This window comes from Apteryx rowi, unplaced genomic scaffold (genome assembly GCF_003343035.1).
Source record: "Apteryx rowi isolate R43461 unplaced genomic scaffold, aptRow1 scaffold_5, whole genome shotgun sequence".
NCBI lineage: Eukaryota > Metazoa > Chordata > Aves > Apterygiformes > Apterygidae > Apteryx > Apteryx rowi.
In genome coordinates, this window is record NW_020450760.1 from 5,981,156 (window position 1) to 6,004,290 (window position 23,135).

The 23,135-nt window shown below is 35.5% G+C and overlaps 1 protein-coding gene across 11 annotated transcripts in view; it reads left to right on the forward strand.

The window, feature by feature from the left end:
- Positions 1–23,135, forward strand: part of DICER1 (dicer 1, ribonuclease III) — a 73,033-nt gene that overhangs the window by 723 nt on the left and 49,175 nt on the right. For 4 of the 11 annotated variants that reach the window (XM_026079463.1, XM_026079464.1, XM_026079460.1 and 1 more), the window contains exons 2-3: positions 17,480–17,545; positions 18,458–18,558. The gene's annotated coding sequence lies outside the window, so the exon portion shown is untranslated. Of the gene's footprint in view, positions 1–1,281; positions 1,374–5,765; positions 5,875–10,658; positions 10,831–15,077; positions 15,112–17,479; positions 17,546–17,655; positions 17,718–18,457; positions 18,559–19,903; positions 20,000–23,135 lie in introns of those variants that run through there. The other 7 variants (XM_026079461.1, XM_026079462.1, XM_026079468.1 and 4 more) reach the window with 7 other exon arrangements.

Below are 23,135 nucleotides of genomic sequence, written 5' to 3' on the forward strand. Positions count from 1 at the left end.
GCCCGGCGCCGCCGCGCTCCGGCCCCTCTCGGCTTTGTCTCCTCGCTCCGCGCCCCGCGGGCGGCCGCGCTCGGGGCCTGCCGCGGTGCGCGCTGGAGGGCCCGCACTCTGTCCTGTCTGGCCTGGGGCTTCCAGGAGCTGCTGGGCCGTGTTGTGGGGGGGTGGGGCAAGAAATGCGGGGGAGCAGGAGTTTCCACTGTTCGGTGCTACGGTTAAGGGGATATAAGAAACTCTTAGTTCTTCGCTTTTCTTCTTTTCCATCCTCTTCCAATTTAAATGAGGCCTGTCTGCACAGAGTGTAAAAACACAGTGGCAGCATGGTTAGGGCATACCTTGTGCTGTGTGATCTTAGGTCGAAAAGGCAAAAGGTTAAAAAGACAAATATTTTTTGTAGTAGGATTTGATACTAGTTAGATGTTAGATAATATAGAAGACCCTCAATATCAATAGATAGAAGATGGATTGTAATATTGACATTTTTTAAAAAATCGGATATTCTTTGTTTATTTGTCAGAAATGATTGTTTCCAAAAGATAAGTCTCTTACTGGTCCAGTTGACTTCAACTGCTAAAAATCTGGAGGATGCTTGCTGCTTCAGATGATGAGTTATGAGTATTCTTGATGTTAAGATATTGAACTTCAGGATATGCAGTGGCTAAGCTGATGAAAGCTTGTAGGTTGGAAGGCAATTACCACTTTCAAAGAAACAAGACAAAATGCTAAGAATTAACTTTGCAAAAACTTGGCTTACACTGTGTTGTACAGTGTTATACTGTGTAGTAATGTTAGAATTGACAATTAATTGAGAATAAAATGGCATCAATATGCTATTGTATAAATCCATGCTGGACCCTTATATTTAACACTGCGTGTGGTTTGGGTGTTTTCCCTGTATCTTTCTTCCATATGCAAAAGGTTATGTTAGACTAAGAAAAGGAAGAGAGAAAGTTGACTAGTGTGGTTAAAGGACTAGAACTTTTCAGCCAAGAAAGAGATGACAGAAGAGGAATAAGAGAGATATCTGTGAAATATAGTTGTGGGAAAAAAAGCAGGCTGGGAACAGTTGTTAGGGTTCCCCTCCACTCTTTTGAGGTTTCTGTAGTTGACAGTTTCAAAGCAAACAAAAGGAGATAGTTTTTTACATTCTGTGTAGCTAAAATACCTGCTGTAACAGCATATTGGCAATGCCAAAAGCTTACATGAAGGTCAAAATAATTAGTTTGTAGAAAAAAATTCATCAGAGACTGTCAAACGCAAAAGAAAATGTCAGGGTGACTGGTCAGTGGAAAGTGGTACTGCTTGCCCAGCTATTATATTCCTTCCTATGCGTCCTCCATTGGTCACCAGTAGAGGGAAGCCAACAAGCTAGAAAGGTATTTTGTCTGACACAATATTGTTCAAATATTTTTATATAAATTGCACTGATTGATGAGAAACACCTTAATGTGCTGTAGTTTAAAGATTAACAACAACAAAAAAAGCTGAACCTGTAACTCAAAAACCTGTTTTTGTGGTTTGTTTTTGTATACTCCATAGATCTTTCTCATTTCCCATTCCACAAATTTGTAAGGGCTTTTTCCCATTTTTCAGAAAAATTCATAGGTGGCACAAAGTTGCTTTAGCATACCTGATTATAAAATCTGAGTATCACTGCTTCACCTATGTTGCCTTTCAGTATGAACTGACTAAACTTGTATCTCTCTGTAACAAAATGCCAAATTACTGGCAAAGACAAATAGAAGAAGGTCTTTATCCTTCTTAAAGAGTCAGTAACTTAGTAAAATGGATATGGTAAACTTGGGAGTTGACATATTTGATTTCTCTTCTAGATAACTCTTGCTATCAATTATATTCTGCAGTTTCAATTTTGAAACAGATCATACACTTACAGATGACAAGCATTATATTACATAGTGCGTACTGAGAATACAGACAAGAACATCAAAACTTTTTTTTTGAGATGAGTTATTTCATAATTCTCTGTGAGGGAGTAAAGGATTTGGGTATTTGTGTTTTTTTTTTTTCTGTTGTTTAGGTGCTACAAACCAGAGAGTATACTGAGCATGATATGTCATTGGTGGGGCAGTGAGATGGTTCCTATGCTCCGCTTTCTTGATATCCTAGTGATTATTTGTGCTGCCACTGACCATCTGTATCCCATCTCTGTCATATGTTCAAGAGTAGTTTCTTCAGGCTGATAGCTGCTTCCTGGAAGTAAGATTCCTGTGCTTCCTTTAAAGAGAGTAAAAGTATAATTATAGTATTGTATAGGACAGTAACCTCTACATGTGATGTACTATTAGAACATTCTGCCCTGAAGGGTAACAATGATGACTGGAACAGAGGAGAAAGTGAGATTTCCTTACACCCTCCAGACTTCTTTCTTCATCCTTTTGCCTTTCATAACTTACATATGAAATGTGATAGACCAATTGAGGAAAAAATGATACACAGTAACAAGTATGTTTTTTAGCTGAAGTTACTGCAGTCTTGGGTTGGGATTTTAAGGCTTGGTGTTCAAACTGTGCTAATTGTTTGAGGGGGTGGGCAGACATAGGAATGTAATTAAAATAACTGTTCTAAAAGGTTTATTCCATAGGACAAAACAGTGCACACTTTCTTTTTAAAACCTTATGCTGTGATAATCTATTAAGTGAGTGCTCTCCATTTTGGTAGTTCTTGCATGCTTTATCTACTTAGTCATAAATTTTCAAGTTTGAAAGTTATATCTAAAATTCCCTTGTTATTTCTATTCTTTATTGTTAGCTAAGTAAAATTTCTGTGATACTTGTCACTTTCAAACTGCTGCTACTTTTGGAGTAGTAAAGCAGAAAACAAACTATTATCGAGGAATTTATTTGCATTGTTGTGCCTGCTTCTGTTTAGGAATGTGGGAGATGATGAAATGTCTTTCTCTAGTAGAAACAGAAGAAGATAATATTGTCCAACTTCTCCTTGCATGAATACTTCTGAAGCCAAGGGACTCTTGTACCTCTTGTCATGGCTTTTACCTCAGGGATTCACACTGGTGAATCTGCTGTTCTTGTTTTGCTTGGTATAGGTGTTACTTTTGGGTCCCTTCTTACCAAGAAAATAGAACCAAAAGTGTTCTCTCTTGATCCTTGCTAGTATGTAGTAGTATTGTAGAAAAATGTGTTGCTTTTCATGTGCTTTTTCCTCTTTAAGGTCATGGCTCAGTACTTACAACACTTCCATGTAACCTGGCATAATCAATTTCTGCCCACACACTGCATCTTCTGTTGCCATCAGAAAGGATCAGTTCCTTGACTGGGTTCACCAAATAAGTACACACATGCACTCATCTGGAATGCAGCAGAGTGGCTGTTGGCTTGAGGAATTGGTTGAGGGCAGAGGTGGGCAGGTGGGGGCTATTTAAGCTGGTGGTATTATTGAAAAATGGTTCATCAGACTATGCCTTTGTGGGTTTTTTTCATTTGTACACCAAAAAAACCCCTTAGTGTGAATTATTAAAACCTGATTTCCAGTGCCCACTCCTCTTCTGGAACCTCTGATTCCTGATAAAAGGTCAACCATGTAGCAGCCTTTCTGTCAGCAGAGATGTGAATTAGAAGCTGGATAGGGGAAAAGATTCAGTTTCCTTGAAAACTGACAGGAAATTAGCATTTTTATTATTATTWTTTTTTCTTTATGAAAACTGGTTTGGAGGTTTAGATCTACCCGCTTACTGATAGCATGCATTTCCTTTCCTTAGGAAGTGAGGCAAACAGAGCTTACTTTCCAAAGCTAATTTCTTTGACTCCATTGAGATGATTGGGATATGCAAATAGCCAGCTATTACCACATGTCTGGGCTGGTTAGCTTTGCAATTCATGTTTCTCCTTTGTTTACAACAGTCTGCTTTGTTATCTGTGATCTAGATCAAGTGTCTTACTGCTTTCTTGCCATTGTTACTGGCTCTATATGGTGACTTTGGCCATTTTTTCTTTTCTTTACTTGTATAGTAATTATAGAAGCACATAGGTACTGTTATGAACTTCCTTCTGAATCTTTTTAAAATATGTATTTAAGCTGTATGTTTTCTTATTTAAGAACAAATGAACAAAGCTTACTTAAAGGCTAAGCTGCTTAGTAATTGATAGATCTTAAAAACTTGAGAGATCTAGTGGTTAGACATGGTCTAGAATTCAGGAGACCTAACCCTGGCTCTGAGAGTTTTGGCAAGTTAATTCAGGTACCTTTCTTCTCACCCCGTCCTTTCAGTTTAGCTTTCAAGTGCTTGAATCAAGGACAGTTACTGTGTTTGTATGCTGCGTTTGTGCCTTAAGATATTTAGATGTATTTAGGCTGACTTAATAATTGTGACTTTATGAAATGTTCATTAATTTTATATTTGATCATCCTTAATGATAAGAATATTAGTTTCTGGGATCATTCTCAAGCGAGACTTCTAGTTCCTGAGTTCTGAGCAGGCAAATCTGTCTGCCTTGCTAACTTCATTGTGTATGGTGAGTAAGTTTGCCTTGGAAGAGGACGCTGAAATGCAAGAAAGTGTTTACAATATAAATAAAAGCTTTGTCCTCCCTCTCTCTTTTTTTTTTTTTTTTTAAGTGACCCTTTTACTGTCTTTCCACTGAAGTTAAATGCCTGTATTATAGATTGCTGCATAAAGTTATTAATCAGGAAGTGATATGATCTATGTGAGAGATTTTGAAAGAAAGATTTATTCCTGTTGCTGAAGATCATCTTTACTTAGTGTACTAACACAGTGCTGTCTCAGTGTTCTCCAAGATTTTAGAAACGGAATGACTATTAAAGGTGCAAAAGGGGCATGAAAAAGTACACTTTTTAAATTTGTTTGAATCTCTCTTACTGCCTGAAGTTCTATGAATCCCCAGGAAGGTGTGGGGGGGAGGGGCATGTGTGTCATTTAGTTTGTTTTCACTGAAATGCTTTCCTGTTTACATGAGGCTAAATAAGAAAATTGACCTCAGGAGATAAATAATTTCTTCCAGTTTAGTGAACTGCGTCAGCATGCCAGTCATGAATGGCGGAGGCAGTGTAAGGAAAATGGCAGAAGCATCTTACTGAGAGCGTGGGGATTATTCTTTTCCTCTTCTACCTTTCTCAATTATTTCTACAGTTATTCTAAGCAAGACCTWCATTTTCTGTGAGTCTATGAAAATTAAATAAAATCCCTTTGACTTCTTTATTTTGTAAAGATTGTAAAGAAGTAAAAAATATATATTTTTTTCCTTTCCTCATTGTCTTCAAAGAATATTGAACATATAGTCAACATCAACCCCCTGGCTTTGCTTGTTTGGGGAATAAAGGAATATATCAAACTGTAACTCTTACTGCAAGAAAAAGCTGTCTATTTGTATACTTTCAAGGATTATAAGTATGATAATTCAGACATGTACATTCAGGTATTCAAGTCCAAGTATGTTGAATAGATCAGTTGATTTGTTTTCTGTATAATCAGAAAGACCTCAATTTAGTGAAACTTTCCTCTGGAAAGGTGTGACTGGAGTACTTACTTTGGAATTTCTTTTGTGGTATTTGAAAGGAAAGAGTTTGAGTTGTGACAGGTAACAAAATTTTGGAGGACCAGGTGTAGGCTTTATGCAGGCCCTATGGTGCCCATTACCTTCATTTTTACCTTGAAGAGTTCATTGAAAAGGACTGGGAGAATGCCAGAAACATTTGAGCTCCCTAAGTCTTGGAAAGACACACGATAAACTTCCAGGAAATGAGTAATTTTCTCTATGGTTTTCTTTGCATAGCTAATGCTCTGCTATATAGAAGTTGAGATGTGAAACCTGTTTTGATTAATACTGAATTTTCTGGATGATGGTCTTCTCCAAACTACATGTTACCTAAACTGAATAGAAGGTGAGTTTTCAGTAACAGAATTCATGATTTGCTGAAACTACTTACTGGGTTTTTTTCTTTTTTTTTCTTGTTTTTTATCTCAGTGGATAAGGATCTACAAGGAGCTATTGAATGGTTTAAGGAGATGTAGTGACAGGCATAATGATGAAGCAGGTGCTGATTTCTGCCAAGTGCTTTAGGTTGCATGGCAATAATACTACTAACATATACTTTGCCAGCTATTAATTGTTGTTAAAACCTTCTATCAGTTCATCTTCTTACTGCTCTCTGCTGCCACCAGACCTTTCCTTTTGTTGCTTTCAATTAGTTGGTCTTGAACCAGACAGCAAGAAATCATGCCTCTGGGACTTCAGGTTTATTGTATTTTGTATCGTGTATTGTAACACAGTTTAGCAACAGTTGCCAATAGAGACAACAAGTTAGTGTCTGGTTTTGAGTGACAGTCAAAAACCTCTTGAATCCAGTTTGCTTGTTCCCTGTAGTGTAGGTAATCCAATGGCTTGTTGCTCTCAAAATGGATGACAGCTGTTTCTGTTACTGCCCTCATGCCAGCTCAATACTCATCTGAGCCCCTCAACTAGCTAATTTAGCTCACTGAACCAGCAGAAAACTTGCCTAGCCAAAAATATTAAAAAAAAAAATGCTGTTTTAGTAGCTGAACTATTTTTCTCAAAAAAAAAAAAATCRGACAAATGTCAAAGATGTTTAGAGAAGGCAAGGAGCAGTGAGGGGAAGTAGGGCTCCTTCATCTAGCACCAGGTTTCTAGGGGATTGGATTGGATCAGCAGTCTCTTGAAATCTAATCCCAAAATGCTTCCTCTCAGCTGATTGGATTGCTTGCTGTGTGAATAGTGGTTTCTCTTCTCTGTCACTTAAAATATTTTTTAAATTATTTTCCTCAACTTTCCACTCTTGCACTTATTGTTAGGCTTTTGATATATACAGGCTTAGTAAGCTTGGGTTTTCTTATATGAGAATCTGGGGTAAATCCTGGATATGGATCAAAATAAGAAAACTTGTAGCCTGTTATGAAAATGAAATGAAATACCTCATTAGACTTAACCACATTTTTTTTAGTGAGTAATATTCTGAGGTTTCAACAGCTTTTAAACAAAGGTAATAACAATTAGAAAGTGTAATAATCAGGATGGAACATATATGCTCTGGCTATGTTTTATTAGTTTGGGAAATTCAGATTCAAAGCTATGGTCAATTTAAAACCTCCCATTTTTATCTAGTAGTAGTTTACAGTCATGACCCCATAATTAGGTAGCTGCACAAGAATATACTTGAAACTTTAAAGCATCATTTACTATTTTCCTCAAATCTAACAATTATGTATTCCAGGGTAGTAATATAAACAARTACAAATCAAAGTCTAATAGCCTAAATCTTGAATGTTTTCCTTTATCCAGTTTTGCATTCTTCTGAAACTGATCCATATTTAGTAATCTGTGTGTATTTGTGTTTTTAGACACAATATGGTTAGCCTGAAGTGTAGTGGTTAGGCTTCAGGGAGGGAAGGGCAAAGCATTGTCCTGAATTTAAAAAACAAATACACAAAATCCTAGTCTCTTTATCACCAATGTGATGTAGAGACTTGTAATTCTTAATTTGGAATCAAAGCTTTAGGACCCCAGACTGTCCACAACAGAAGTATTTTTAAATAATTATGTAGGGAATTCTAAAGTAACAAGTTGAACTAGCTGGGACAGACAAGTCACCTTTGTAAACCAAGAATATTTCCTGATTTCCCTCCCCCCTACCCCCCCCACCCCAACTTGAATAATGTTCTGTTTTCCCCCCATCCCATTAACTTGCTTTCAGAGTAAAACTGGGGGAAAAATTAGGCTATGCAAATTTTCAAGACCTTAGTTTTTCTGATGGGCTAAATTCATCCTTATGGTGAAATTTGACTGCAATTAAAAAAAAATGAATAGAGGGAGTGCAGTTAAAAATACATTAAAACTTTGAGCAAGAATACCCCAAAAATATAAACTGTGTGACTTTCAATGTTAGAAGTTTAGCACTTAAAATCTGGGCTGCAGCTTTGTATCCCATTGGATTTACATTCATCAGTTTGAATTTACAGTCATTTCTGCTTAGAATATCATTTGACTGTATGTATAACAGTTTCATATTAAATTATCGTGGCCAATACTTAATGCAGGAGTATTCACAAGTTTGTTATGGTACTGTTTATAGGGTCTAATTAAAAAGACAAAAGCAGAAAGATTTRTATAAAATATTCCTATTCTTTAAAACTTTGCATTCTAACTAGGGAAGATAAGATAATGGAGATACTACTCAAAATAATAAATCCTTTTTCCTCTTAGGCATCTGAAGCATATAGCCTGTGTCTCAGGCTGTAATTTGACAAGCATTTTAGCTGGCATTTCTGCCTAGAAAGATAATACCTGCATGTACCCTGGCTGCTGGTATTTGCTGTCAAGCCTTATTGGTGCAAGCATTTCTGAGACTGTATGGTGAAATAGATTAGGGAAACTGATTAATGTAAGAAATAACTTTTCTTTTCGTGTGATTTATTTTATTACTATTTTTCTTGCTATTATTGTCAATCTCCAAGTCTGGTCACAAGTTACATAGAAACACTTGTTGCAGCATGTGACGGGAGTGGGAAGCAGCATGTGGGATGAGGAGTGAATAAGAGAGTGCTGCTCTTGTGTGTATGGCAGTGCCAGCTTAAATGCATATTAAGCTATGATCTGAGAGACTATCAGACAGGAAGATAATTTTTTTTTTCCTTACTGCTGTATGAAAATGGAAGAAAAGTGATGAAATACAAAGTAACTTTCTTGACTTTCAGAATAATTTAAACAGATTGCATGCCTAAATTTCAGTGGAAATTAGAAAGACTTTCCATTTCCATTTTCCATTTCTTCCTCACAACTTCTTTCCCAGCTTTGAACAAATAGCCCAGCTTTGGGAAAGTCATACCAGCCCATAATCTATATCTTTAGGTATCTCTGTGCTTCTGCTTATGCACAGTCAATTAAGTCATATTATTAACTATAGCTGATCAAATCAAATGATTATTTAATGATACTGAAAGCCAAATATATTCAAATATTTATTCAGGATAATGTAAGGTTCTGTTTAATAGTACAGCTTCCAAAAAAATTGCATTTAATGGAGTTCTAAATTCTTCCTAAATACACCTTAATACTCACAATAAGCAGGAAAAAAATCTGTTCTAYGTAGTAGGGTATACCAATTAATAACCTAAACAATGTAATTATGTGAATATCTATAATAGCTGCAACAGTACCCTCCTCACTTATCAGAGGCCAGTGTTCAATACGAAGATATATTTAGTTGCAAACCAGCTATCAATATTAACATAACTGATATCAATAAAGAAGTTTTTTTCTAAAGAAAACTTCAAAAACATAATACATTTATAACTGATAACTTAAACTAAGGTTTCCTGATTTAAAAAAAAAAAAAAAAATAGGGGATGTTAATGCCTTTGCTTTAATCAGACCTGCTCTATCGGGGTAGTGTGGTGGACTAATTTAATTTGCTCTACAATGCGATATTCTCCTGCTTTTTAAAGTAAATTCTTTGGTGTCTTAAGGTTTTTGGGTTTTTTTAGTAAGATTTTTTTTTYTGAAGCAGGAATATCTCTACTTTTCCTAGATTATGTTTGCATTTATGTTCTTCTGCTTTGCTTCTAGAAACCGGTTTCTCTCCTTTTTTTTCCCTCATACCTGGACTGAGCTTTCATTGTTCATTGTCATTTAAATGCTGGCAGTGTTTCTTCTGATACTGCTTAAAAGTTTATGTATTCGTTATAGCTGCTGTGCCCTCCATCATCTTCTGTGCTGCTTCATGGATCTCTTTAGAGAGCCTGGATTTGATTGTCCTCTGGAGAGCTACATATTCAATCCGTCTGACCTATTGGAATTGGGCAGCAGTAGGGCATCATTAGGATAAATGAAGGCAAGAAAGTACTCTTAATACAGTCTCACTGCTAAGTGAAAATAATGTAGTATTTTCAATGCTGCCTAAGGGTCAGATAACAACGAGCTGTCAGGGAGTGTTTCCACAATGTATGAGCCCTAGAATGAGTCATAAAATGTAGAACACTGGATTTTCTCAAATTAACCCAGATCTGAAGAATGTGTTGGCAAATTTTTGCAAAAGGTTGTGTGTGAATCTATATTTTCTTTTCCTAGTTTGAAAATGGTGGCGATGCATTCTACTGCTTATCTGGTTCTTGCTCTTTTATTTTTTTTTCTCCTGGCTTCTCTTTTTCATCACCAGGATTTCTTCAGTGAAAGTAATTGCTAACCTATCACTTCATTTTACAGGCCCTAATATACCCAGAATAAAAGCTTAGGACAACAGCAGAAAGGGAAGATAGTCCAGGCTCTGCTGATGCAGCTCTCAGACCTCACAAAATTAGGCTTTTTTTTTTTTTCCTTCCTTCCCCAAAAGTCCAGAATGGGAGAAATCACAAAAACTTTTCAAGATATTTTGCTGTTGATGCCARCTGTTGGCTACCTAATCTTGCTGAAATCAAGCAACCTGTAAAACTTCTATTAAACCTCTGGCAATTAGATGGTATTAGGCAGGAAGACAGGAGGGTTGACAACTTTCATGCAAGTTACAACTGTATGTGGTAAGAGCAGGAACTACCATTATTTGGTAACCAGTGCTGTGGAGCTGGTAATTCCAGGTAACACGAACCCTAGAATAATACATTTAGAAAAGAAGCTCTACTGAAACTAGTGTCTTTATCTTTCGCCCTGTRAATACAGTTACACTTCTCAACTGACTGAATTACAAGACTGTACTTAAGTGTTGCAGAGGAGAAGAACTTGCTGCAACTATCTTTCCCATGTGCCAATTATCCAAGCTAGTTCTGGAAATGGAAGTATTACAGGAATATATTAATTCTCAGTTGTACGTGGCAGCACGGTTAATTTGCAGGTACAGTACTGTTTCAATTTGGTTATATTGCTTCCAGAACCCAAGCTAGTTTCAGAAACCCTCAATTACACCATATAGAGGGACCATTTAACTCTCAAAACACTATTTCTCAGCTGTGAATAGCCAAAGATGCAAAACAACTGTGAAGAATATTGAAAATGTGGAATTGTTTAGCAAAATTCCATTATCTTTCCTTCTAACCTGCCTCAATATTCATTAAAGGAGTGATGCAGTATTCAGTAAAACACAATATCCCTGATGTCTGGAACCACTCTGTCATTTGCATAGCTGGGTTATGTTTTTTCTCATATGCAGGAATAGCCTTCAGTCCAGTTCTGAAAAGTAAAGGGTAAAAATGTGCTTATATTCCCCATTTTTGAAATGGTGAATGTAGGTAGTGACAAAACACGAACAGTTTGATTTCAGTTTTTGCAACTTTTCTCATTAAGAAAGGAGCAGCAACGTGGATACTTCTTTGTTCAGCCACACAGTATGAGTATACCACATAAYGTGCCAAGCTAGTTTGAAAAACTGGACTAATATGCTGCAGTGGACTGTGCTGTGCAGTAAAAATGAATCTTARCTGCAGTGTAGACTTGTACTAGCCAAAAATACTTACTGATACATGTTCCATCAGAGAGGTGTCTCAAGGATACCTGTTATTTAATATAAAACCAAAAAATTGTTCACTTTATATTAATTCTGCTACTGTGGAAGACTTACAGGTGGTTGACTCAGGATTGTGGGTTTTTTTCTTCTGATGGGGGATTGGTGCTGAAAGTGTTATTGCTGCTTAGTTGTAAAGTTTTAGAAGTTTGGCACTAAAATCATTATTGGAGTTTGAGGATCCTTATTGAATGGGACACTTTATAGTTCTTCTGTTGTGGTGTTTCTGTTTGGCATTGTGTTATCTTTCATAGTTGATCAGAATGTGAAAAAAGTTTAAAGTAGAGAGAAAAAAAAAGCTTAAATAGGGGGGAAGTCATTCCAGCTGTATTTTGTAGATCTTAAATTTTTTTATTTTGTAAGTCAGTCATTGGCCTAGGAGCATAAATATTAATTTAAGACCACCATTTGAGGCACCTATTAAAAACATAGGTATTTTTCTTCAATAAAAAGGGGGTTTGTACAAATATAAGATGTTTGGGCTTTCCTAAGTTCTGCTACGCTTGCTAAATTAGTTTTTTTTTTTTTTTTTTTTTTTCTTACAGTGACTGATCAGAGTAAATTACTCGGCAGAAAAGGAAAATCAGGACACTTAAAGAAATCAGATGAGGACTTCAGCTTTCCCCCTCACCAGCTGTTCCCCAAATAAATCCTTTAAAATATCCGAAAATCAGTTTCGGGATCAAGTCAGTTATCTTGCGGAGCCAACAGTAGCTACAAATAACCTCTGATATGAAAATATTACAGAAAACTTCCAGCTTTATAGTGTTGTAATGTAATGTTAAAGGCTTCTGACTGGCTTTGAACACCTGGGTAGTGTGCAAATACATTTGCTTTATTGGACAGTATTGAAATGTGAATATTGATGCATTAAAATAGCCAAAAATRGTTAATTCATTGTAACTTGCTAAAAATGTTTGAGAGAATGTAAGTTGATGACTTCCAAAAAAAGATTTGGCAAAATAACTGAAGATGTGGAAAGAAGCATTTGTTGGGACTTCCTGTGCTTTCCTAGCATCATTCCTCCTAATGATTTATGACCATACCTATCTTTCTACTTTTTAATATTTGCAGGAGAGGTATAGAAAATAAATATCAGACTTACTAGGCTGTCTTTTTATACAAATCTAATATTTTTAGTTCATGCTTAATTGTAAAGAATGTAAAGGAGTGCTTGAGTTTTACTCTAAATGTGTATCTCTGTAGGGAGGGAAATAACTATCTGTAAAATGCTGTAACTTTTTTTGATGTTMATTTTATTCAACTAAATATGTATGATCTAAGTAGCTGTTTCTAAGCTAAGGCCTAACATTCTAGTAGGATGTACAAGCCTGTGCCTTCAAAAAGATTGCCATTATTTCCAGTTTGACTCAAATAGAAAGTATTAATAACTGCTATAAGTATTACTATTATTTTAATAAATAGATTCCAGATGTTTTGAATTTTCTATGTGAAGTGCTTCATTGTATACCAAGTTCTTAGTGTTAGTTCCATTAGCGTTGCAAAACTTGCACTGCACTCCTCTGTTGACTGAGATTACTGTCACAGGTGATTTTTGCTAACCTAGTTGGCTCTCAGCTCTTAAAACAAGAAATGGCTCAACATAAGAGTTTTAATTTTATAGTGGCATACACAGTAAGTTGGTTAGTCAGCCAGATATGTGAGCTAAGATACTAAGAGAATTTCATTTTCTAATATCCTTTTTCATTTTGGAATGAATGTTACCATTTTGCGAACAGGCGTGTGTATTCTTTTCTTGCAATCATAACATGGGAAATTCTGTTCTGTGTATTTGTATTATGAGTTCTCTAAACGCTCTTTATATTCCACATAGCATTCTCATCCACATCTTTAGATACTCTTGCATAGTCTGAAAAAAAGTAGGTGGGCATAYAGAAATCTCTTACTGATGATTCAGTCTTGTTCTTCAGTAAAACGAAAGRATAACTGATGTTTGGTTTTCTCTCATTATGTATCTGGAGACTGGATTCCCTGGCATCTGATAAGCTTTGAATTTTTGAATTTGGGAGCAATAATAGGGTCTCTTTGTTAGGCTACATTTTTTTATGCACTTAATATTGACTCATCCTAGCTTCACATGAAAGAAAAATCCAGTAGTGTGCCTACAAGTTGTTGGCAGGGGAAGCACATGTGCAGACTCAGTGTAATCAGTGAGAAGCCTTGTTTTTTATGTTGGTTTGGGGGGGGGATTTTTTCTTTTTTATTTATTTATTAATTTATTTTACCCCTTTATAAAGGAAGACTGATTAAAAACTACAAAGCCCAAAGTGTAATTTAAGTAAATAATGAGCTAATCAGTACATAATACTGCCATATTTTAAGTGTTGCATTATGGTGGGTTACAGTTTGATGTGGTATTAATAATGGATGCATTSCTTTTGGAAAATGAAGCCTACCATTTGTACAGTGTTTCTTAGGCGATGAATTAATATTAAGACCAACTATAGGAGACTTGAGTTCTCATTGACGGTTGGTGAAAATTCTAGAGAGTGACTTAAAATGCAAATATCTGCAAAGTTCTTGCTTTGTAAAATTAATGTCTTCAAAGCAGACCTCTTGTATTGTAGAGCTCTGGTAGTAACTTTGAATGTTCTGGCAGAGAGATAACAATTATCAAACACCCATGTTTTGGGGAGCTTAACTTTTTGCTTTGTGAAACAGCTAACAAGGAGAAGCAACTGGATTTATGTTTATGCAAATAAAGGTCTTGAAATCCCCACATGGGGATATTTTGAGAGGGCAGCTGCTGTTGTTACTTATCAGAAGCAAGAATAATCAGTGCTTTGGAACTGTACTTGCCAAACAGCTTGCCCCGGATTGAGCAAAAGAGAGAAATCCCTCCCCTAATGTCTGCCTAATTGCCTTTATGTCCAAAGACTTAGGTGCCTGAAAGGCTTGAATGTAAACTTTAAACTAAATCATTACAAGTGACTAATTTGGTTCCAAAGTGAAGAACAAATGATAACAGAACATATTATCTATGAATATTGATCACTTTTTGTGATATTGATATAATATTATTAGAATATATACATTTAACCCTGTTCTTCTTTTTATATGTGTTGTTTGGGGAAGGATAAATTGTGCTCKTGATAAACAGCAACATGACAGAAGTGAACTAAGTATTGCATGGAATGCAAGTGTAAACATTCTGGTTACTACTAAACCTATTAAATGTGTTTTAGAGCGCTYTTATAGCTCAAACTCTTTTTATATTAAGAGCTGTGCCCTGGCTGTGTGGATTTTTTATTTATTTGTTTGTTTATTTTGCTGACTTTCATGGGAGAAGGCTTAATTTCTGGGTTGTTAAGAAGGATTTGTTTTGGAATTAACCTGAGGCAGTAAGGAGTTTGTAATGTGGTTTCTGACTAGCTTTATTGTCTATAGCATAAAAAACAACAAGAACAACAGCAAAATCAAAATCTAAGGTTGCTGGCATAATACATTAAAGAGAAGGATGACTTCTGTCTTATAACACTTTTTCCCCCCTTCTCGCCCTGCCCCCCTCCCCACCCCYTCTTCTTGACATCAGTTACCAGCTGTTACTAGAGACAGGATGCTGGCCAAGAAGGACCATTTCTCCAAATCATGATGGTAGTTTTACCTTGCATCTTCTCGTCATAGAGGACTTTGATTCATGCTGGGATTCTTTTGTATTTGCATGAAGATAAGTCACTTCATCATAGCGCTGTTTTTGAGCTTAAGAGACTAATTGCATAGATCTCCTTGAAAGAYAGGAAGTTCCTTTTGCAAGCTGTTAACAATTCATGAATAATGGGTTAATTAAATATTAACATGGCTATTGGGATGGAGGGAAAAATGGTTTAACTTCACACCATAGAGGACGTAGAACAACCAACAGCACAGATAATTTGTTTCAGTGTCCTGTTGCTTGTGGTATGTCAGTAGGTCTTTTATTTCTAAAAATTTAGTTATCCTTTTTCCTGACAATCTTTTTTTAGTTAATTGTGACAGTTAGATATCGCATAAACATGATTATTTTTAAATACTAACTTAAACTACRCTATTAAGAAAATAAAAATCAAAACTCTATTCTAGCTTGCTTGATATAGTTGGCTGCTTGTTTTTTGTATTTGTAAATGTGTAAGTTTCAAATAGCCAAGACACCTGATGATTTTGGCTGAGACTTGCAGAAATGACTAGTGGTCCTTGAATGTGTTGTTTCTTGGATGCTTCTTTTGACATCTTTATAGGATCCGACTTTTTTTGTGTGTGTTTGTGTTACTGCTTTTTACTTTGAGTATATGATGTGTTTGCAATGTGTCCAGTTAGACACTCCAAATGACTTGACCACAAAATTATTTTCAAACTCTTATATTCTCTCTTTAGGTAAAATGTCTGATATAATATTGAGCTGTTAATACTAATTATTTTTAAAGGTTTCAATTAGTATTGTTAAATTAGACTTCTAGAAATGTTTTCTATCATTAGCAACGTAAGTGTCGTGGGGGGGGGTCAGCTTGTTTCCCCTCTCCCTATTTACCTTCTTTAAAAAAAAAAAAAAAGTCCTCAATTGCTGTACAGTAAAATGGGGGTTTTATTTTATTTTTTTAATGTGGTAAAAAATCTTGTCAGATTCCAGTCCAATTTTAAAGYTGTTAAATGCTGGAGAGGTTGGTTATGTTGTTTGCCGTGGTAAGCCTTAACTGTGGCCATTGTTTGGCAAGGATCATTGGCAAGCTGCACATGCCTTTGGCCTGCGCGCAGGAAGGATTGGCTGTCTACTGCAACAAGCTTTTGTCTGAGTGGGTGCACCAACACCATTTAGATGCTAATGTGATATAAGCTTGCTGTTTTGTACTAGAACTTGACTGCATCTCTGGAATGTGGCCTGTCTGGTTATATGTTAGTTTCGGCATTAAAACGGTCTACTGTAATTCATGTCTGCCAATCAATTAAAGCTGAGATTTTTCTGTTTTACAGCTTTGACATGCCAAAGGAAATTGGGGTTGGTGGAGAATTGCATACTGTTTTGGTTCTCCCAAATCTTACTTACTGATTTGGTTGCTTTTTGTTTGCCATCTGCAATTATGGAATAAAGTAAATTTGATATATTAAGCAATGCATGTCATTAGCTTTACTGACAAGAAACTGAGGCTTTTTTTTCCCTCTGTTCATGTTTGTTATGTGGTAGGGTAACTAAATGCTCTTTTTAGATTGTCCCTTTTATACTTGTAGAGTGAGGTATATTTCTGTATTTTTGCAGCAGATATGGCAATTTTCTGTTGTTAGGCTATATTCTGGTTCAAGAGAATATGTTTTCTGGCTCCTGTTTTAAAGATGGTGAATAAATGAATAACCTAGGCATAACAGGAATGTGTTACATTAAATTTAAATGCTACTACCTGTATGTAACTAGTGATTTGCTGCATATTGCACAGAAAAAGTATTCTGGATAAAAGGATGTGTATACGATACAAACACGGATTTAAAAAACAGTCCTGATGATGAAATTTGTCTAGTTCTGTTTGATACATGAACACAGTACTCATTGGATTTTTGTATGCTGCACTCCCTACGTTTTCTTGTAAAAATGAAACAATAATTGTTTACTTTGCTGCCTCAAAACACATTCTTTAAGCTTTTCAGATGTGTTGAGTCTTAAAGAAACTTAAGATTTCATCACTGTTTTAGGTGAAATGTGCATGGGGGGAGCACAGGAGAAGAAAAGAGTAAAGCTAACGGGACTCAGCTAGCAATTACTTTAACAGATAAAATAGAAAATATGCAAATATCTTCTGAGCACTTAAGGCTGATCTTTCAGACATTCACTGTCTGTATCCCTAGCCAAAAAAGGACATATGATAATTAGATTTTGAAGGACCATGTGCTGTTGCTACAGAGCTAAATATTAAAATGCAAGAAAGCAGACTACCACATGGCACAATTGGTTTTTATGGCTGTTCATGTTAAAATGCTCTCTTCTTATATTGCCTTTTAGGTTACCTAGGGTGAAACAAAATTACAGGATTGGAAACTCTGGAAAAGCTCAGCATCAGCATTTGAGGTAAAAATGAACATACTGAAGTAATCTTGGGAGTGTCCTTCTTGTTAACTGTATGGAACTGATTGGAGTAGAAATATTCATCAAGATTCATTTTGCGTTTAACTTTTCAGTACTGATTTAAAAAAAAAGTTGACCTCAAAATCTCTTTAGGTCTGGGAAAGCTCATACTTAGGTGAGTATATTGTATAAATTTTGTTCCTTAGACTTTTGAGAAGATATTATAGATCTGCTTAGATGCTTTTTTTTATGTTTCAAGATTTGTAGAGTTGCTAATATGTTTGTATGAAATCCTGTGAGTGTCATGAATGACTGTCTTTCCTAATTTTACTAGTGTAGCTAAATGTGTATTTTTATGCAAATCACCATCTTATTAACTGCACAATATTTTTACTTTTAAGATATATATCTATTAATGTACTTAAGAAATGTTTATTGCTTTTTCATGAGTTGACTCTAAAATATTTTAAATTTGAAGCCACAATAAAGAGACGAATTCAATTTTTTAGCATTTGTTTAAATCTTAAGTGAAACAAAAATACTTGTGTGCATGGAAAAACATTGCAGTTATACAGAACATAGTAAATCTATATAGACAATAGAACTATTGTTCAGGTTTTAGGGAAGTATCTTTTCCTTGCATATTTAAACTACCAAATGTCTGCTCTTTAAATCACTCTTTTAATTTTTATTTCTACTACTGAACTAAAATAATTCTCATTCAGGATAGACCTGAAAAGTTCACTTTCCAAAGGGAGACCAAAGCTGCACTTTGAGACAGCTGAAATGTTTGTAAGCAATTGAATTTCCACAAATAACCCTCATGCTGTAGTTCTCTTTTACCAGATCATTTTTATTGTTCATATTGGTGGTGTTGATGTGTGGGGTTTTTTGTTTCTGTTTTTTATTTTTAAGAGCCAAAGCTTGCAAATTATGTGATTAATCTACAAGCTGATATCATGATGTCAAAATGCAGTTCGGGAAGCATAAATACAGAAGTTGCAGAAATTAAAACGGTAAGTCTATTCTTTGTAGTATGGCAGAAATAAAATGATACCAAAAAAAAAAAGTTTACTCTAGTCTCCTATTTTATATTTAAAGCATTTTTAGGCTTACATTTGGGAGCCTAAGGTAAAATAACTTGTATGTGTGAGGTTTGAGACACCTACCCCAATTTAGTTGGAAGGATAGTGAAAATAGCTGCTTTTTTTATTGGTAGATTATTAGATAAAGCAATTGCAGAAATGATAAAAGTAATAAAGGTTGTTAGTCATGAAATGCTTGCCTTGGTATTTCTTAGGAAACTGGATACGATTAGACATGTATTTTTTTAATTTAAATTGAAAGGCTGTCTTGTGTTTAAACACTTCTTGTATTTTTGATTCAAAGGTGGTTGTGTTGGTTAAATCATGTCAGAAAAGAAATTTGTTTATAGGAGAAAAATATGGAAAGAGAGGAGATGTGAAGGTTTAGAATTAGAAGTGAACTGGTATGTTCCAGATAGAAGGAGGTATAGACAAGTAAATAGCACAAATATGGGAGAATATATGATTGTAACTAAGAGGTTGGGGTGAGGAGGGTTGTTAGTTAAGGTATTACTTTTAATAGTGCCATTCAATTTGAGTTATGCATCCAAAAAACAGGAGAAGAGCATATCCTGTTGAAACTGTGTAGAAGGAAAATTTGTGTGTATTTTTATGTCATAGTGAGGCAYGTGTTTAAGTTTCACTGCACCTCAAGTGGCTGTCACCTTGAATCTCTGATGCCATACACATCACGTTTTGTCTTTGTTCTCCGTGTTAATAGAGGGGGTAATAAGAGGAGGAATCTGCATAGCACGAGTTATGCACCCCTGATTAATCAGCTACGTACTTAGACTTGTTGTATAGACCCTTATACACAAGCTTTTAAAAAACGAAATGCAGTTTGTTTCAGAATCTGGTTGTATGGTGCTGTTTGCTAAAGTAGAAACTTTCCCTTTCTAAGCTTACTTTGCCTTAGGTACTGGGGCCAGTATATAGATGTGTTAGAAGACTAATACATTTGTTTTCTCATTTTATTTCTGTACTCTAGGCAAATGCACTACTGCATGCTTTGTTATGCTAATGTATAGTGTTATAGGTGTTTTGCTTTAGAGAACGGTAAAACATTAGCAGCATAATTTTGTTGGTGTGAGCTGTCTTTCACCAGTTCTGTCTGTCTGATAGAGCTAGATTAGTTACAATAGAAAGTGTTTATTAGGCTTTCTTCTCAAATCCAGGTCTCTGTGTACTAGTGATTAAAGGCTGGGTGAAAGACTTAAGGAGTTGCTCGTTTTCTGAGTCTGTGTCATGTTGAACCCTACTTCTCTCTAATTTTCAGAAGCTTAGGAGGAACATACCAGAAATTTCGGTCGTTTACTGTACCATGCTCACAGAAGTCTTTCAGAAGCAGATCATTCAAACAGAGAACCTCGATGTAATCTTCGTTTTAATAAGTTCTTTAGTAAAACTTTTACAAACAACAAAAAGTAACCTTTGACACCTTTGGTGTGCTGCTAGAGACCAGTGTTCTGATTGTGCTGTTAGACTGTTTCTGTATAATAAATTTGCAACAAATAGAATTCTTTTAGCTCAAGATGAGCATTCACAATGAAGATTGATAATTGCACCATATTRTTGTGAAGAATGCCCCACAGACACTGGTTCTTGGAGGAGTTCTTACATTTGAGCATTATAAGTGTTTATGCATTCTGTTTGCACTTCTTGAAAGGAAACAGATCTGAATTTTTGAATTTATTGAATATTGTAAGACCAAATACTAAAACTAGTGGTAGGCAATACATCTGGTGAATGGCTTTAATGGATAACGGCTAAGGAGTGTTTCATGTAGCTGTGTTGTAGATGTTAAAGATAAACGATACAAAAGATTTCTGATTGATCCTCTTGGGTACCAGTCTTTGACAGGATTTCCATATTCTGGACCTTCTGGTTTAAAAAATGCCATCTGTTACAAACTGTGAATTTTGAGTTGGGAGCAAAAATCTCAATGCTTAATTTCTAAAGTATCCTAGATATTGTCTACTAAAGGAAAGGGAAAAAATTACTTATTTCCATGGAAATGAAACTTCTTTGCTTGTTTCTGTTCTAAACAAAAATCAGTTTGGTGCCCCCCCCCCCTTTTTTTTTGTTCGCTAAGAGAACTAAAGTTACAGGAGTAATATTTACAAAACACTTTTTCTTTTTTCTTTTTTTCTTTTTTTCTTTTTTCTCCCCACATCTAAAGTTCACTTTGTCTCTGACACTGAAGTTGTTTATAGAGGATAAACTAAAAATTCTTGGACAAAGATAAAACTACAGCATCAGGAATAATTTTTGCATCACTGGAATAATGTCAGGTAGAAACTTATAGATCAATGTTAGTGACTTTTATAGTACATGACAGTATTAAATTTGTGGTGTTGTTAATTGGAGGTAGTTAGTTTTTTATTAACTTGATATGACTGTAACACATTATGCACACAAACTGTGCTTAAAAACCTGAAAGATGCCTCTTCTGGGCTCTAGTTCCTTCTCCATTTACTTTAGAGCATCATCCTCTAAATGCTTTTAAAATGTAGCAGGCCTAGATCCAGATGTTCTTTTCCAGGTGAGTGCCCTGTTTGGTTTGGCTTGTATTCCTTAATGCATTCCTTAATGTATTCCTTATTTTGTGCAGTGAGGGACAGCTTCAACTCTGGTATTGTCCTATGTTGGAAAAATCTACACCAGTTTCAGAATTACTGTAAACTGGAAGAAGCTGCTATTGAATGTTGCTGACTGTTCATTCCCACCGTTGTGTCCTTCTGAAATATTTCTTTAAATGGTAAAACAAGGGGTTAGTTTCAAGCTAAGTTTGCAGTTCACTGTCCACCTAAATGTGTGTGTTAAAGTAAGAGCATCAAATTATGCCCTTTGCTCTTAAACTCTCAAGGTTTGTGGGCATAAAATTAAACTTCCAGTATTTTAGTAGGATAAGGTGCTGCTGTGCTGCTTTGTTCAGCTTCAGTGGGCTAGTCTAATAGTTTACCCAAGAATTTTGTTTCCTGTGTTTGATAAATTAAAAAAAAACAAAACCTTTCTCACTCCAAATTTGACATGAGCAGATCCTTCTCTCAGTTTCCAAAATAACGCAGCGGATAAAGATGGAACATCTTAGCAGGTATCTTTGTTGCTCACAGTGACTTAGCAAGACTACTTTTCGGCCTTTTTCTGCTTCCCTTTTAGCTAGTTTCAGGATTCAGTTGATTTCTGTCCACAGACTCTGAACACAAGTACTTACATCTCAAATGTTTTGAATTTAAAATCTGTTTTTCAAGTAGMTGGGTTTTTTCTTTTTGTTTCTAGATGGTCCTGTACTACTTTTCTTTTATTGAAAGAACTTGGTATTTTTCCTTGCTATTGAAATAGGGACTTAAAATGATGTAATTACTTCATTATTCTGGCTTACTTCTGTAATAACGTTGATATTGGTCATGTCAGATCTTACATACCTCCAATACAAATAAAGGCCAGGACTAGGAAACTTCAGCACAGCAGAAAGTAGCATTGACGGTTTAGGGAGGTGGACTTCTTTCTTTTTACCTGAGCCACCRTATGGTGACTCTACCTACGCTATTTTGCATTTGTAGCTATGTAAAGCAATATCACACTGATCCATTTTGTCTGTTTAAATTCTTTAAAAGACTCGGGCTCAAACAGTGACTTAGKTTACAGGACTAAAGTAAATGAGAAGCACTTGTAAGATTTGGAGGAGTTTGGAAATTCGTTCAAAAGCAACTGAAAAAATCAGATGGGGGGAAAAAACAATCAAGAGCATTCTTTAGTACATCCTGTGAAAATGTACCCACGTGCCTCGAATATTCGGACATTCATTTCTTTTGTCCTCCCCTCTCCCCATCCCCCCTTGAAATACCTATTTTCTTTCAGGAGTCTTCTCTTCTAAAACTGATAATTTCTCTGAAATTCAAATTCAAATTTTCTGTTGGATTTCAGCGATATTAACATAGTTCCTTTAGTAAAGAAATAGTATTTTTGATGGGATCTTTGCTGACCCAAAAGACCATGAAGTTAAGTTTACCTTCTTTCACTAAGTAGTATTTGTGACTGAATGTCTTTCTTCAAAATACAAATAATTCTTTATAATGAAATGAAACATGATTACTTAACCTTATGGTCCTTTGGGACTCCTCCATCCCTTTAAAGAAAAAAACTGAGGTAAAGCTTTGTCTCTGACTGCTTTCTGTAAAGTGACATTACTTCTGCATGAATCTGCAAAAGGAGGGATCATGTAATTCAATGTGTTGCTTTCTGTTTTACAGGATGGACTTGAGGTGGAAAGCCAGGGAGAATTGCTCACATTTGTGAGAGCTTCCTGTAATGGTTTAATATTAGTTAAGTTATAATGTAAATCAGTGTTCAGTCATGGCCCCGGTTACAATATTTAATTTAGAAATATGACTATGCAACAAATTGCTACAATGTTATACTAGTCAAACCTTATGGTAAATAGAAGAAAAATATGTCTTGGTACAAAAAGAAATTAATACTTTTTTTTTTCTTCTTTTAAATCAGGG